The sequence below is a fragment of the Anas platyrhynchos genome, chromosome 4 (genome assembly GCF_047663525.1).
Source record: "Anas platyrhynchos isolate ZD024472 breed Pekin duck chromosome 4, IASCAAS_PekinDuck_T2T, whole genome shotgun sequence".
NCBI classification, from domain to species: domain Eukaryota; kingdom Metazoa; phylum Chordata; class Aves; order Anseriformes; family Anatidae; genus Anas; species Anas platyrhynchos.
Window position 1 is genome coordinate 11,763,815 of NC_092590.1, and position 17,076 is coordinate 11,780,890.

Here is a 17,076-nt window from a genome sequence, read left to right on the forward strand (position 1 = left end):
CATTGTGATACAGGAATTTTATTCAGTTCTTCAGACTGAAGTTTTCATATTTATTTTTTTTTTTTTTTAGGATTATGACCAGTAGCTACTTTCATCTGCTTGAAAAATTAAGACATTCCAACTCCACTGTTATGCTATTAGAGCTGTAAATTAAAGATTAAGTGTTTTTGTTTTTGTTTGTTTTTATTAAGAAATGTATTCCACCCCAAGTGAAAGTTTGGAAACTCTGTGACAAGTGTGAATTTAGAACACAGAAAGTCCTGCATTCCCTCACATACCAACAAAGGATTGTATTTTTAATCAGTACTCTAGATTTCCTCACGTTAATACACCTTTCCAGAGTGTTCAGAAATACAGAACTTAGAGACCAGAATAAAGCTCACAATACATGGGATCTTGAAGTAAATAGTGAGACACTCTACAGTGAAACAGGGAAAAAAGTGTTTCATTTTCTGAAATCAGTGAATGCATTTCAGAAAAAGTATACTTATTTGCACCTTCACTCAAATATCCTTAATGACGTAAACTTTGGGTTAGAACCTAAGATTTCAACCCAATTTGAATTCTATTTGAAAACACTGCCTTAAATGCAACTGTTTGTTAAGAACAGCCTCATTACTGAGAGGATGTTTGTTGTAATTAGTTATTTCATTTTACTTCTGAAAGGAAATTTTATAAATGTTATTCAGGCAATAATACTTAATGATACATTTCAATTCCATTTTACTTGAATTATAAACCACAAGGACCAGTTTTTCATTGCAGAGCTGAAGTACGTTCCTTCTGAATCACTAAAATCAGCATTTTGCAAGGCATTATCCCTCAATTACCAAAACTGTTGTTTGACAGGATATTTTTTCTAAGGAGACATACAGCTTTGAAGACTTCATCAGACACTGAAGAGTCCAGCCAAATGAACAGCATCTTTACAACAATTATTACACCAAGAAGAATATATGGATCTGCTAGCAATTTCCTCAACTAGAAAAAGAAGCTGTCTGAAGGTGCTGTGACTAATAAGTCACCAAATCAGCACTTCTTTTATGGCAGCTTTGGAGAAAGACCCAAATAAATCAGATTTGTCATAAGTCTAAATACCATTTGAAATGTCAGCTGGGATTTCGAACTCAGTGTACCACAGCAATGTGTTTGTAAGCCTTGACTGCACTTCACAGGAAGCTTGTTGTTTTCAGAGATCAAGAAGCCATTTTTTTGTGGGAAAAATTTCTTTTTTCCCCATCATCTTTCTTATATCTGTTTACATCAAATAAAGATACTCGGTCTGTTCAATTTGAATGTACTTTATTCTTAACAAACACACTGCTGACTATGTAAAAGTTGCTCTGTCAGAAGCTGTTTTAAACAATACTGGCTTTTTTCCCCCCTTTCTGTTTTCAAGAAGCATGGGTAACAGCAACAGCAAAGGGCAGTCAAATTGTCAGTAGTAACAAGCAGCTCATTTACCTTTATCATTTTAAAAATGCCCCTTTGCCTTAGAAAAGTCCTCTATTCTTCAAAAGCCCTCTGCTGAAATGTAAATGGTTACTCAGTTAAAAGAAAGGAAGAAGGAAGAAGGGATTTTACACCAGCTACTTTATGGCATTTTGGTTTTCAGTCATGAAAAAGCAAATGTAGAAACTGAAATAGAATGAGGTCCTAGAAGTGTCATCAGCAGAAAGTAAAAACACATTGGACTGGATTGGTTCAGAACATCTGACATGCACATCACCAGACTGATCTGTACCATTATTTTTCTGTAATACATCATATATAGGAAAACATGTCTATATAGATCATAGATACCTCACAATCCTCACGTATATACCAAAGCCAGGAACTAATGCAGGTTAATAAGCCACCAGTAACCAACAGGTGGAAGACAGCATTGGTTGTACATGATTTTCCATCCACCATATGAAGATGACATAAGAGGAAGGGCCAAGAAAGATTTGACTTGGTTTTGTGGCATGAAGATTCTCCCCTTTCTCCCTCTTTATGCCAGATTTAGAGTTATTTTATATCACTTCCTCAGTACAAAGCAACCAGAGTTCAGCGAAAAAATCTAAATGTGAAGTAAGATTGTAGGCTGCACTTTATCTCTGTTCTGATCATTGGGTCAGTTTAGGACATCACATTGACCTAAATTAAGTTCTTGCAAGTATACAGGAATCCCAGACTGGCATTGAGGTATCAAAGCCATGTTTTTATTACAATTCCTACAAAACTGATTTTTTCCCCCTTCTACTTTCAGTTCTCTCTCTCTCTCTATATATATATATATGCACACTTTTTCAATACACTTTTTTTCAAGCTATCAATGTGTTTTTATTGTCTTTGGAAAATGTATGTTTATCAAACCTTAGAAACACTCTAGTCTATGTAAGAGAGAAGCCTATTACATGCAGTAATAAATTTCACCTTCACAAAGCTCCCAAGCCATTCCCAAAGAAACAAAGGCCAGTATCATTGAGATTAAAAATTGTCAGTGTCCTCCTCACCTTATGAGACCCAAAATAGTACTTTTATGAAAAATTTTACTACAGCACAGGAATACAATTCAGCCTAATAACTACCCACTCAAGTAATCATTTTCAAATATATTTTCATAACAACATAAACCTGTGAATTCATTTTAAAAAAGACAGCTTTACCCTTTATACTGAAATAAAGTGAGGAAAGAATTCTTACCTCCTTTTCTCAGTCTTGTAACCCTCGTAACAAAGGTAATATTAGAGGGGCTTGTTCTCTGATAGTCTTAGGAGAAAGGTATTATTCACTAACCAGTGTGATGTATATTGTGACGGAGGAAACGATTCCTTGTTCTGGGAAACCCTGTTCTGGATTAAAACTCCATTGTGCACTGTGCAAATATTGAGCAAAGAGGACGTGCAGTCTATGTGGTGGCATACACAGAGAAGGGAGGCAGCAGGGCAGACATATAATGTCAAAACACTCCACACTGCAGAACCAGATCCCACATAATTACAGGAAGCATCATGGGTAATTCAAGATTATTTAAACCTACCTAATTCCGCAGGCATTTAACTGAAAGGGGTAAGAATTCCTGCAGAAAGTGAGGATTGTATAATAACAGGAATGGAAAAGAATAATTTATACAGCATAGTCTCTCTCATTGTCTTTTGTTCCATATTCCTCTTGCAAATGAGTAAATATTTTATCTTTGTATTAGTTCTGATAATTACAGTAATGTATTCATTGCATTTGATATATATATATATTTTTAAATAATGGTTCAACCTATAGGCATGCACCAAGAAGCATTATAGCTAACCGAGTACAGCAAATTGCCCACACACAGGTACATGCCAAGAAAAAGATACACACATTATCCTGCTAACAGCACTGCATTGAACCATGAAAGAGAGGCCAAATCAACAGTTACATGAGGAAACCTGTATCGAACTTCTTAGAAAATTATGCCTAAATTTTAGGAGAGCTCCTGGGCACTACTTCACATAACTGCAGTTATCACACTCAGGGGCAGCTGGTCTTGCAACTTCCATACTCACATGGCTATGTAACGTGGTTTTTGTTGCTGTTGGTTTTTGTTTGTTTTGTTCTTTTAAAGCCACTAGTCTAGGTTTGATTTTCAAAAGGTCAAATATATAATTATGGTCTAATTTCCCCATACAAGGGTTAGCCCAACAGCTGCACAGGCTGAGCTTTTAATCGAAGTAGAAGAGTTGTAGAAATTAAAGCAGCCAGCACTAGCTTCCATCATAAACCAAGTTCACCTTATCATTCACTTCACACAAGCGTAACACCACAGATTTTTAGGGAGGTACTTCTGACTTACATTTTGGTAAAGACCTGAATTAAAATTCAGTAAAGTCAGTGGAATCTTGGACTTGATATAAGGCTGTACGTGAAAAAGCTTTTGCTTATAAATAACATCTTACATTGATTTTCTTTTTTAATAGTGAGTCAATAGGACATGAAAAACATCTGTTTCATGATGAAATGGAAAAAAAATGAATGCCTTTGTGTTAACTACTTAACAGTTTGATATTTTCTTAGACTATTTCTGTTGAGAGTATAAATCACCAGGCTTCATGAGCAATATTTCAAAGGTTGTTTTTCAACCTAGAATATCAGGTTACTCTTTATTCCCATTAAGATGCATTCTCCTCAATCCATACAAATTGTATTCCCCCTTCTCCATAGTTTCATAAAGGATTTCTTAAAAAAGAATAGAACAGAAATATTTTACACTTCAAACCCTATCTATTTCTGAAAATGTCCTAAAAGCCTGAGTAGGAATTCACTTCTGCAGATGTATTATGTTTTCTAAAAACAATGAAAATGTTGATGTTTGAGGAAACATCATAACCTCTCCTGAATCCACAAAGGCAGTGTTACATAGCAACAGGGTAAAACATTCTCAGCTCCATCTATTCAAACACAGCCAATTATTATTTTGAGATATCTAACTACATTGTATTAAAAGCTTACTCAGTTCTCTTTGCCAGTAAGTACATTTTCTTCTAAGTATTGTTACAGCTTTATAAGTGAACATAGTAAACAACAACCATGAAGGACCTTTTGGGTCATCAAGTCCCATTCCCTGCAGCTGCTGGGGAACCAAGTCAAGTATTACCACCATAACAAACTTTTCCAGTGCCATTTTAATCCTAGTTTTGCACCCATCTTCTACTAGAAAGTTGATGGACTCTTACTTCTCTCCCCCAAACCCAGTGAGCAGGCAGTTCATATCTACCTGAACTTGCATGAACTGATGAGATAAAGGCTATTCCAGCTCTTTATAACTTCTCATCCTCTTCCAAACATCCTAAAGTATTCACATACTTTCAGCTCTTTCTTTCTGAGAAAACACAGTGCTTTAGCCAGATTCAGTGCATGCACAATTCATTCATTTGAAAGCCTGCCTCTTTCTTCTTGTGACTATTATTTTTTTATTCCCATCAGTTCCTCTTCTCACTGACACTGAGATTTTTGCTTTGTATTTATTTTAATGATTTTCCCTGTCCTGTGCATTGAAAATGTTTATCTCAACCATCTCAACCCACTTCTGAGTTTGTCACAGTAAGTAACAGGGCCATACTCCTGTCTGTACACCTCTAGCTATGACTGAAACATATATTTGCCTCTAATTCCCAAGATATTTCTCCAGTCTGTTATTTGAGCTGAATCTCCTATGTGTGCTCAACTCTTCATTGATATTTATATATTTATATATATTTAATATATATTTTACTCCTGGTATTAAGAGAGGAAATAGCTGTTAAATGCGTAAGTGCAAGTGCAGACAAAAATGAAGCAATAGTCAGATATAAGCATGGATCTGTTGCAGGCAGAGAAGAAAAGGGGTTGCTGCTTGAGCAGTGAAGGAGCTGGAGACTGTGCTGCACAGTAAATCTGTATATAGTGTCAGGTAAAAATCAAGAAAACTGAGTTATAAGCCTATAATTGCACCCTGCTGTAGTTCTGGTGCCATATAAAACAGTGTAGAAGTTTGTCACCTGACCCTGCAGTGAAATTAGAGAACCATAATTCACAGTTACTTGGTGTTCCCTGTGATCAGAAATTCTGAAATAAAACTGTTGGCCAATGTTGATTTTCAGTTCAATTGCATTTGAAGGGAAAAAAAGTTTCATTTCACTCATTAATACAGGCAGTAGCATAGCCTTCATAAAGCTGATTTTATGATCTTATTTAATATAATAACAGAGTCCATAGGAAAGCCATTCATAAAATAGATTGTGAGAGGCAGAGGATGGGGTGGAGGAGTTATTTTGTATTGTTTATATGTCCTTAATCATTTGGGGATACAATATTGAACTGCAGATTCCCTTGTAGCCAAAGCAGAGTCCTGTTCTAATCATAAGGAAGAAGTACAGTAAGTAAGATAAAATTAATATTTGCTTGCTTTAAAAATGAGCCATTAAGGACTCCAAAACAACATGCGGAGCACCACTGACTAAGCACTTTGTAACACTATAACACTACAAGCAGCACAATCAAATAAAATGCACGTGCATTTTGTACAACAGTTAGGCTGTGTACCACAGCTAAGCTTTTGTACCACAGCTATGCTTTAATATATAGAGAAATATAAAACTGTATAAATAATATATAACTGCAAAGGGCTAAAGGGAAACCTGTAGCGTAACTGCAAAAAGGGTACAGCAAAATGTGTAAGCAGTAAAATCTGCAAGGTAAGAATGATGTAGTACAGGCAGGAAAGACGTACGTTGGAGCCAGAATATGACCTGCCTCTTTGGTCTTTGGCAGTAGTGAGGAACACAAAATAACAACAATGACTAAGGAAAAGTGATGAAGAACAAAGTCTTCCACTTCAGCTTCTGCTCCCGTCATCAATGAGGGCTGGAGCCCTCAGCCTCAGCAACTGAGACCCGTGCAGACCACAGCCTCCAGTGCTAATGAGGTGGCATCCGCTCTGTGGGACTGTAGGCGCACAGCTAATGTGGGATACGATCATTAAGGACCATCTGTTTGATTACTTAGTGATAATGATTGATAATGAGTCAGAGCTAACCATTAGCACAAAGCACATTGCTAATGAACGCCCAGCAAAACGGTGCTCTGAAGTTTGATGCTAGCCTGGTTTATCCATCTTCTGAGCATCCGCCAGCAGCCACCTCCAGATCCCCACTACACAGTCAGTCACGGTGCCCCTCTGACAGTGCTAGATTAATGCCTGCATCTAAACCTAGCCCAACAGAAGTTGCCCACCACTCATCCTTCGGTTTCACTCACATCACTATAAATTATTTTACGCCCAGAGAGGCAGATGCACACACAACCAGCTATCATTACTTTGTTCTCTCTAACATTTTTCCTCACTTATCGTTGGACATTGCTCAGAAAGACTTGCTGAGTATTTTCATTCATCTGGTTTGTGCTTTCTTAAGGTAGAAATATAAAAGGACATCTTTTCTATCTTCCAATAACACATTGATAGGTAAGCATTAGTCAGATGCTGCAGGAGGGGAATGTATTTGCAGTTAAGTGCAACAACTCTGCCACTATATATCCATAATGACAACAATTATTTATTTATTTTTTCTTCCAGACTCCTGCTCAATGCTAACAGTGAAGAAGGGCAAAACAGTACTCTCCAATTTATAGTCTGGTTCCAGGCATAACTAAATATATACCTCAAATTCCTAAGGCATTACTAAAATAAATTTAATCCACAATTTTAAATTCTCCCTTTTACCCACTAGATCATCAGGAAAACACATTACGAGCAAAGATGATCTCTCTTCAGAGCACTGTAACAACAGTTTCAAGATTTAATAGACAGAGCTAGCAACTAAAAAAATAAAAATGAAAAACAAAACCAGATATGCAATATATTGAAAGCACATTACCTGAAGTTTTCTGAGCATTAAACTATATTGTTCCCATATCCTTTATGAGAGTTGTGAAAAAGATTGATGCAGAATCACCACGTTCAGAAAATATTCCAAACTGGTCTGTTCTCCAGCCAAGTCCCACTGAGCTTCACAGATTACTTTGCTCATTAATATAAATACCAATGAAAATTTTGAAATGTGTTTGATTACACGGTTGGAGCAAATAATGTTTCAGGGAGTTTTCAGTATGTGTTGCCTCACCTACTGATCTTATGATGGAGGTGCCAGAGTTCATTTCAAAGAGCATCAGTGGATGGTAATTACACGTGATCTAAAAGAATCACAAAAACAAACCATACAAGGTACTTCAGTGTTTATCTAGTGACAAAAATGATAGAGGATTTCTTTGATGGTTTTCCATCCATAATCACCAGCAGAAAACAGCCCTGTGTCGAAGGCCAGTGTTTTATTTCTGAGTATTTACTCTTCAGGAAGTGCCAGGCTCTGAAGACAAAATTGTAGTCTTCAAAAATGTTCAGTATGACAAAAGAAACAGTTTACACAATTTTTGTATTTTTAATATTAAAGCTCTCAGAAAGCCTTTCTGATGGGAAGAAAGTTAAGTGACAATGCATTAAAGGCAGGTGCATAGCCTCCTTGCCTAGTAAAGCACTCATAATATTACAACATACTTTGTTCTGGTCAAATATAAGTCACATAAATGCTTGTGCAAAGCTCAAATTGGTTTACTGTGTTTTTCCAGTAGTTTTACTAGAAAACATTAAATCTCCTGTGAGACAAGAGAGATCCATGAATGTAAGGTCTTGTCTACTTACTGATAAAGAACTTATTAAATATGCAAAATTATTACCCACTAATAATAATTTTCTGTCATGAAAATTAAATAACAGATTCCTTACTTTACATGTAATTTTTATTTCTATGGTCAGATTGTCTACAAAAAAATCTTTCCTAACTGTGATTATTTAAAGCATCTCTGAATGCTTGGGGGCAACCCCTAACCTAATCCTGATGTAGGCAAAACATCTATTGACTTCACTGGATTTGTTTGAACAAACCCATTATGACACTAAGTTTGGGGTAGGACACAAAATACAATAAGAAAAATAATGGAAACATCTGCTGGACCATGTAGAACAGAAGCTGTTGGAATAAATGAGCTTCAGCAGTGAGAAAGTATGTAATACGGTATACAATAAAAATTTCATGAACCTTGTAGGAAAAAAGTAAGTATTAAAACACTTGGTAATATATATTTCACATGGGGCATACACTATAAAGTACTTTGTCATCAATTGTTTTAATTCCATATGTGAGTTATTTACCACCACACTAGCTTACAATCTTTGTAAATTCCATCTATATGCCTGTTCCTTCTCTATGTGTAATTAGTTACCATGTAAACTGATTAGCATTTTACTTCTCTCTTCTGTCATCTAATTCACAAGTTAAAATACCCTTTCTTTGCTCTATTGCATATAGAGCAGGTTGTTCCCTTCATGTTTTTGGCTTGGTCAAATGGGATATTTACTAGTGCCTTTACAGGACTTAAATGCGCATCTATTGTTTTGATGGTTGAGCCAGCTTATGGTTATTAACCATATTACCTAATATTTTTTATAATTTTATTCCTCTACCTAGTTTCCTGTGGATTCTGTTTCATCTAAATGCTTAAGTATGCATTTAACTTTAAGTATGAAGGAGAATACTCTTGAAATCAGGTAGTCCTAAATTAATCATGAGCTTAAGAACCTTGTTGAAATTAGAATTCACATACCTTAAGAGATGCTGAGGCATCTACAGTTTCCCAAGCAGAAGCATTGTGGTTTGCTTTTAACTTAATTTTTTTAAGGTTGTAATCTGATCAAGATAAAGTTGCTGGAATTAGCAAAAATTGTGACACCAATTATACTACTTCTGTACTTTTCATGTTCATTATGCTTAATTTGAATAAATTGTGCAGTTAATGTTGCATTTCCTGTTATTTGCGTGACCTGGTTTCTACAGTAGTCAGGCTTCTCTTCACCTTGTACCCGCTATCTACGTGTTGGTAACAGAAAGGGGAAAAAAAACTCCAAAGAGAAGATCAAGACACTAAATCAATAAGAAACTAAACAGTTCTCACTTGAAACCGCAAAGGTTATCAGTGAACTTTGAAAGCAAATAACAAGGAAAGCCTGATATATGCATAAAAGCATATGATTGAGTATGGCACTTCTAAGGAGGAAGATGCCACAAATCCTTCATCCCAAAACTAAGACGGGTTAGAAGTAAACATGAAGTGAAAAACAAATGGAATGACATCTAAGGAGAACCAGGAAAAGAATCAGCATGGAGATAAACACATTTCTGCACAAATACTAGCAGGCTAGAAATAAAATGGAGGAAGCAGAATGTCTCTCTCTAAATGAAGGTATAAATTCACTAAGCATATCAGAAATTGTAATGTCATGAAAAAATATTCAATAAAGAGAGAGCAAGCTGTGCTGTTGTCAGAACAGGTGTCAAAAATACCCAGCAGTCTGTGTAGATTTAAATTCTAGGCCAAAATAACAAGAATATAGCAATGGGTCTGTATTACTGACTGACCCTGATGACTATACCAGTTGTGACAAAAGTGACAAAAGACCAAGCACGAAGGCAGAAAATACAACTGTTTGGGATTACTTCATGAATCCTCATGTGCATACACTGGAGAGGATGCTGAGCAGAAGTAAAAAATTAATAGGTCAATGACAATTCAATGAAGCATCTCTCTCTTCTTCAAGTACCTCCTGAGCAACCCTCACTTGAGCACATCCATCATAGAATGCACGGGGACAACTTTTTTGGTGCATGAAAACTGGGAGATGGCAAATGCATCTCCAGTCTTAAAATAGTTTTTAGGGGAAGCACAGAGGAATGTGGAGAACAACAGGCCTTTAAGAATACCAATTATATTAGGCCAACAGATATTTATATTATATAGATTCAGCTGCTATGTAGATTTAGTTAACTTCTTAGTTTTTATTATAGCTTTAATGACCTCTGGATAAATACAATAAACTTTGGAATACTCAATATGGCTTCTCTAAATAGCTGTTCCTCCCAAAAGAGCTCGAGAGATCTTTGAACAGATTAATGAGCTTGTAGATAATTGTAGATAAGACTGATCCAGGTGACACACTCTTTTTAGACTTCCAAAAGATTTTTGACAGTGTTCTTTTTTGAAAAATAAATACAACACATCATTACACCACTGTACACACCATGGTTCATGCACATGGGTATTTGTTCTGTTCCCCTCATCTCAAAAATGATGCATCAAAACTGGAAAAACTTCATAAAAAGTCAATAAGCAAACAAAGCCAAGTGAAACAAACAGCTACCATATGAGGAGTGAACCAGTACTGTCATAGCTAGAAAACAGATGACATTATAGGGATATGGAAACCTATACAGAGTTTTGGATAAAATAGAGGTGATCCAATAAGATAGCAGGAGCCAGACTCAAAATAAACTCAGGCAGTAGATCCCTAGGCCAAAGGATAAATTCATAAAATTCACAGGGCTCACAAGAAGACTGTAGAAGTAATAAGAAAGATACAGAGCAAACCACTAATTAAGCAACAACAAAATAGAAAAATTTCTGAGCTGAACACAGATGGAGACCAGGAGAGAATGAAAGAAGTACATGCCCTGTTCCTACTTTTCCCTCGGCAAATGTTTATGGTCACTGTTAGAGACTACCTATAGGGTTGAACAGACCACAGGTCTGCACCAGTGCAGCTGTTCTCACATGGGAACAGATCGGCACAGCCTGGGCTGCGTGGGTACAGCGGTATGTAACACAGCAAATGCTGCCATGGGGTTCCTACCCTCTGCCTCCAACAGGAAGGAATAGGAGTGCCAGTAGAGAGCAGAAAGAAAATGGGTTGGTTTATCCAGAAGAACTGAATGATGCCTCTCACTGAGGGCATATGACAGAACTCCATATAACTCATTGCATATGCTTCATTAGATGAGCAAAAGGTCTTTTTAATTCTAATGAGTAGGAGCAGCTTCTGAAAACTACTATTTATTCTATAATTTGCTGTTAATAATGTTTGTTGATTTTTATATTAGCAACCACCTCTTCACTAATAGATGTTTTTGTTATTTGACAAATCACAATATTTGTTGTCCCTACAACAAACAAAGAAAATATCAGCTGATACATTCCCTAACACAGAGAAATGACAAAGAAATTAGAAAATAATAAACATTTTAAACAGTGATAACGTAAATGTTAATCAAAAGGTATTTTAATTAACCATGAACTGTGGTAATGACTAAGTCTATTGCATTGAGAACTAAGTTTCCCAAGCATTTCTCTTCAGCAAGTAAAATTTACTTCAGCAGTGATTTATGGTATATCCTTCCAGTTCAGCATCTCTCTGCTAACCCTCTTCCATCTAGCACTCTTCAGGGGGGTTGATTAATTCCATGTCCAAATGAGTGCAAAATATTATTTATTATCATTATTATCACCCTGGTAAGATTAAATTGGTAATCACTTTGATTTTAACCAACAGCCATAAATATCCCCTTGCCTTCTTTTTGACTTTTTGTTTTCTGTGCCATTAGACTGAAGTTGCAACAGCAGACTGGGCTTACACACTTGGCTGCTTCCTTTCTCCCCAAGCTCAGCAGCAGCTGATTTACTTCGTTGTTTAAATAGACTGGCAGGCTGAGCTACCACTGGTGTTCAACAGTCAGGCTCACCTGTTCAACCTTTTGCTGCCAAATTCAAAGTTGTTTTTTTTTTTTTTTTTTTAATCACCTTCTTATTATTTAACACAATGGTAGAATATTGAACTCGTACATAGCATTACATTAAGTGACAGCATACATGTGGGAGAACAGGATCTGCACTGCTAAAAAACTAGAAAAATGGGTTGTGGAAAGCCAGAATTCAGCTCAAACAGGATCATCTAAAGATATCATTGGGCAGAAACTATCAGCTGAGGGGGACAAGCAATGAGGCAGCAGTATGGTGAGATACAAGCTGAACCAAAATCAATAATGTCAGGCTGTGGCGTGTGACAACCACCATAGTTGGCTGCATGGATGTAAACATCTACAAGCATCTTCAGATAATTTATTGCACCAAGCAACTCTAGCAATGCTGAAATTTAGACAACAATCCTTGCCTTGGCACAATTACAAGATATACGTGGACTGAATAAAGTCTAGAAAAAAGCAAACAGAGTATCCAAAGGACTGGAGAATGTGAACCTACAAGGTAGAGCTCATAGAACTGGCTTTTAGTCCAGGAAAGCTTGAAAGGAAGAATGGCAATATCCTGTAAAGGAGCAGTGCAAAAGAAAACAAAATGGAATAAATCGCTCTCTGTATCTGTGAAGGAGAGAACAGGGTATGAAAATGAGCTAAAGTTCCAGAAAGAAGATATAAATACATTTTCAGGAAAGCTTTCTATAGATGAAGACAACAAACCAATAAAAGACTTGAGCTGAGAAATATTTAAAGCCTATGTTATCATGTATTTTAAATAAAATGTAGGGACACATCTTAGAGATATTGACCTAAGCTTAATCTGAGACAGAGACAGTAAATTTCTCAAAATTCCTCCATTTCTTTTTTTTGTGTAACTAAATGGTTTAATTGGTGAGTGTCTACATAATTATTTTATAGCTACTGATCTTCTGATCCAAAAAAGGACAGAATTTGTAATCTCTTGACCTTGTGATGAGGTAGGAACCTTGACATGAGATAGAAGAACCCCTAAGGTATCTCTGGTTGTGCCCACAACACTCCTTAAAAAACATTTTGTCCACAAGAAATTGCAACAGTTCAGCAAATTAAGTTTTATCCTCAGTGATAATCAACTTCAAAGCACATCTTCCATTCCACAAAGGTCCTCAGTTATTTGCTTTAGCAAGAATTCCCTCGGTGCACCCCAGGTAATGGGACAGGTGCTTACATATTCCACTATTTGCTTCTATTTCTACAGCATCTTATCTCCCAAAGTGCTTCACAGTGCTACAGGGATATCCCACTAAAATGGAATGAGCTCTGAGCAGAGAAGGCAAATGCCAATGAAAATATAGCATGCTGCATGCGGTAGGAAAAGAGCGGAAAAGTAATGTTGGTACTGACAAGAAGAAAAAGCAGGACTAGATCTTTGACATGCACAGTGCAGGCACACCTTCATTTGAAGGATACCATTCAGAAGAATTACTTACTCCTAAATGGATTCCTTGAATATATTGCTCCCCAAACCATGATTATGCACACTGCAAATATATTCCGTTTGAGTTCTCCTAAATCACTAATGCATAATAGTAGGAAAGCAAACTGCATTTTCTAAATGTCAGAAAAGTTTAATAAAGCCTGAAGAAGGATATGAATGTGTCTCTCTTTTTACTTGGAGCTGTAATTTGTAGTTATCAATGATGATGTTCATTACTGAAACACAGTGCAATGATTGAAGTACCTAAGTCAAACTGTGTGCATTAACTACAAAAAATAAATGTAATCATAATTCCATAGGCAGACTCCCTACAACAGACCCTTAATAAATGTAAATTATCAGCTGAGGATCTGGGCCAGCCTTGCTATATCTTTCTCCTAATTTAAAAGAAAATGCCATTAGTTGTACACAAGAGATAGTGATGCTTCTTTTTTAATTAAACACAGCATGACTTTTACATTTTTATGGCACTGCCTGAAAGGAGCTCACAGATCAACCTAGTCAAAGATTCCAAACCGCTCATAGAGGGTCTAAAGATGGAAAGAGTCATAATGAGAACAAGATTGGTACTAACCACAAAGCCAATGATTGCTGACACTTACAGAAAGAAACGGAACCTGTCTGTAGTACACATGAAAAGCAAGAGATGCTTGGCAAATATAAATGCTAATGAAAAACTCACATCTAAATAATGCCTGATGAGTTCATGAATTCAAATTATTTCTCAGCATCTTGTATTAACTATCATTTAATAGCTTAGTTAGCTCATAACATTTCATAGAGGTTAAAACTGTTCTCCCTGTTCCAGAGAGCACAAGGTTAAGCAACCTTCGGTTCTGATGACTGGTCACCTGATATACTCCAAATAATCATATGGTGAAACAACGGCCTGCATACACTATAAAGCCACATACTTCCCACTTCACTGACCTGTTTATTTACCCAGACTAAGCTCCTGTAAGTGCAGCTTGTCAGAAGAGTAACGGGGCTCACAGGCCCATCAATCAATCAATAGGAACGGACAGTGATGCTTATTCTGAAGTTCAGCACAGAAGATTTTGTGAAGAAGCTGTAGGCCCCTGAAATACTTAGGGATGCAAATAAATTCATTGTGATGTCTCTGCATGGTGCCATGAATAAGTTAGAGGGACACTGTCAAGGTTGTTTGACTAAGAAATTGTTAGCCAGGAAATTTAAAACAAATATAGCCCACACATGACTTACTGTGTAACCCAGTAAAAACAAACCTGAGACAGCTATTGTTTGGTCCTTGCTGCCTTCCACCTTCCCCCCCCCCCCCCTTTTTTTTCCTTTATATTTCAGTTTATTTTTAAATCTATGCCCTTGAGTGAAGTTGGATTTCCAAATGAATACATTACTGCAATCAGGAAGACAAGGTATACAGGAAGAATTTTTGGGTAGGGCATTATATTTTTGTTTATTTAAGTTAAATAATAGATGATGGAAACTAGATCAAATTTAAACATGTTACTGAAAACTAACCAGAATTTAATCAGAAGGTGCAGTGGGTATAAACTGATGCAAGCTGTGTGTGATCTGCTACCCATTCTCTTAAAGCTGCTTTACTTCTGTAAAGAGTCAGAGAATTAAAATTAATTATGCAATATTTCAGTACCCAGAGGTTTAATAAGGAGGACATCTTTAATCTCTTTCACAGATAGCAGAAATGATACAGAAAGCTATTTCACCAAGAGCATATATGTTTGTTATAAAAGGCAAGTATGTGGCAACTGTATTTCTATTTGCATATTCAGCAGCAGAACTTCCTTTTTATGGAAGTACAAGACTAACATTAAGTAGTAAAGACTAAAATGATACCTCTGTCTTTATTTTGACAAATCTACAACAGGATCATTCTGTTTTCTGTCAGAAAAATATAATCCATTCAATGCACTCTGATCTTTTCTTTCTCTTTTTCTGGTATCTTTTAAAGAAATTTTTTCATCACGAGCAAACCTAACCTTATGGAAAATCGATTGCCTCCCCTTTAATATATACTGCCTTGGTTTTTGTTTTGTTTTGTTTTTCCCCAGTGGGGCTTTCAATCTTAAGTTAGTTTTCTATTTTAATCAATTCCACCGTCACTATGTGGAAATGTTTTTCTCCTTTTTTTTCTTTCCTATCTAAAAATACTACTGCTTTTATTGTATACAAAAAGCACAAAAAATATTCCTGCCAACATACAGTAACTAAAAGATGTTTATAGGCTATGTTTAATACATGGACATATTGGATACTGAGTTTGCTCATCGTCTGGCCTGGTAATTTTTAAATGGCCACAACAGTACAATTTAGCAGAAGTTATTCATGTAGAGTAGGGTACCTTGTTCATAGATTGAAATACACACTACTGGAATCTTTATCTAGGTTACACATTGATTATTTATAAGTACATTTTTATAATAATATTTAAAAAAAGCATGGATAGCATTGCGGTGTTGTTTCTCAACAAGAAAATCATTGAATTTCTACTGCTTTAAAGGTTAAAATTGGAGCAATTTTTGTTTTGACCAAAATAAGCATCAGCGAGTCTGACCTCCCATCTAATATTTAACACCTACTTATTCTGCAAATATTAATGGTCCTGAAAGGGACATCATCCTCAAAAATACCTTAGAAAATTACATCTGTAAATATTGTAGGAGTTCTTCAGTGAATGCTAAAAAATAAATATTGTTAAAAAGAGGGTGGAAAGGGGAGAAGTGTGCTGTTGGAACATGGTATGAAGTTTAATTTCCCAAATTAGTTATGAAAAATTGCAGGGTATGCATAGTGTTCTGAGCAAAATAAGTGCACCGTAAGACAACACAGCAAGTCTCCAAAGGCTTCAAGGGGAAATATGACATTAAACATGTACATAACTATTCATAATCAAGAGATACAGGTCATTAGAGTCCTAACTGATATTTTTTTTTTTTTGGACATGCAAACAGAAAGCAAATAACTTTTAAATCTTACTCACTCTACATCAACAATACGTGGCAGCCCCAAAATCATTTCATCTCTCCACCAGTACCGAAAGGAGGCAGTATGACCAGTGTGACTGTAGAGAAGCTCCCATGTATCCTCAGTACTACCACCAAACCCATGCCCAAAGTCTCAGAGAAGAAAAGTTTAGACAAAGGCTGAAGGTGATTTATACATCTTACTCCAGCTGTCTCAGTGTGTTAAATAAGAGTAAGGGCAGGTGGTATAGCTGAAACTTGGAAGACACAGATGGGTTTCGTTTCATCGTCCCAGAAATGCTGCATTGCACCTGTGTAGAGCGTAATCACCCAGCTCTGAGGAGTGGATCCAAGTCAAGATGAAACTTCAGAAATTTAATGTCCCCTGGCTTATACTAAAAATCAGTAAAGAATGGCAAAGTACAAAGGCAGAAACACAACATGAAAAGGCATAAAACTGCTTGTTTCAGCAGCTTACACTTTCAAGTACAGAGTG

The 17,076-nt window shown here is 36.3% G+C and overlaps 1 long non-coding RNA gene across 1 annotated transcript in view; it reads right to left on the reverse strand.

Moving 5' to 3' along the window:
* Positions 1-16,732, reverse strand: part of LOC119716889 (uncharacterized) — a 279,074-nt gene extending 262,342 nt beyond the window's left edge. Inside the window, exon 1 of the long non-coding RNA XR_011808866.1 lies at positions 16,598-16,732. This is a non-coding gene — a long non-coding RNA (uncharacterized lncRNA). The remainder of the gene's footprint in view (positions 1-16,597) is intronic.
* Between the last annotated feature and the right edge of the window lie 344 nt (positions 16,733-17,076).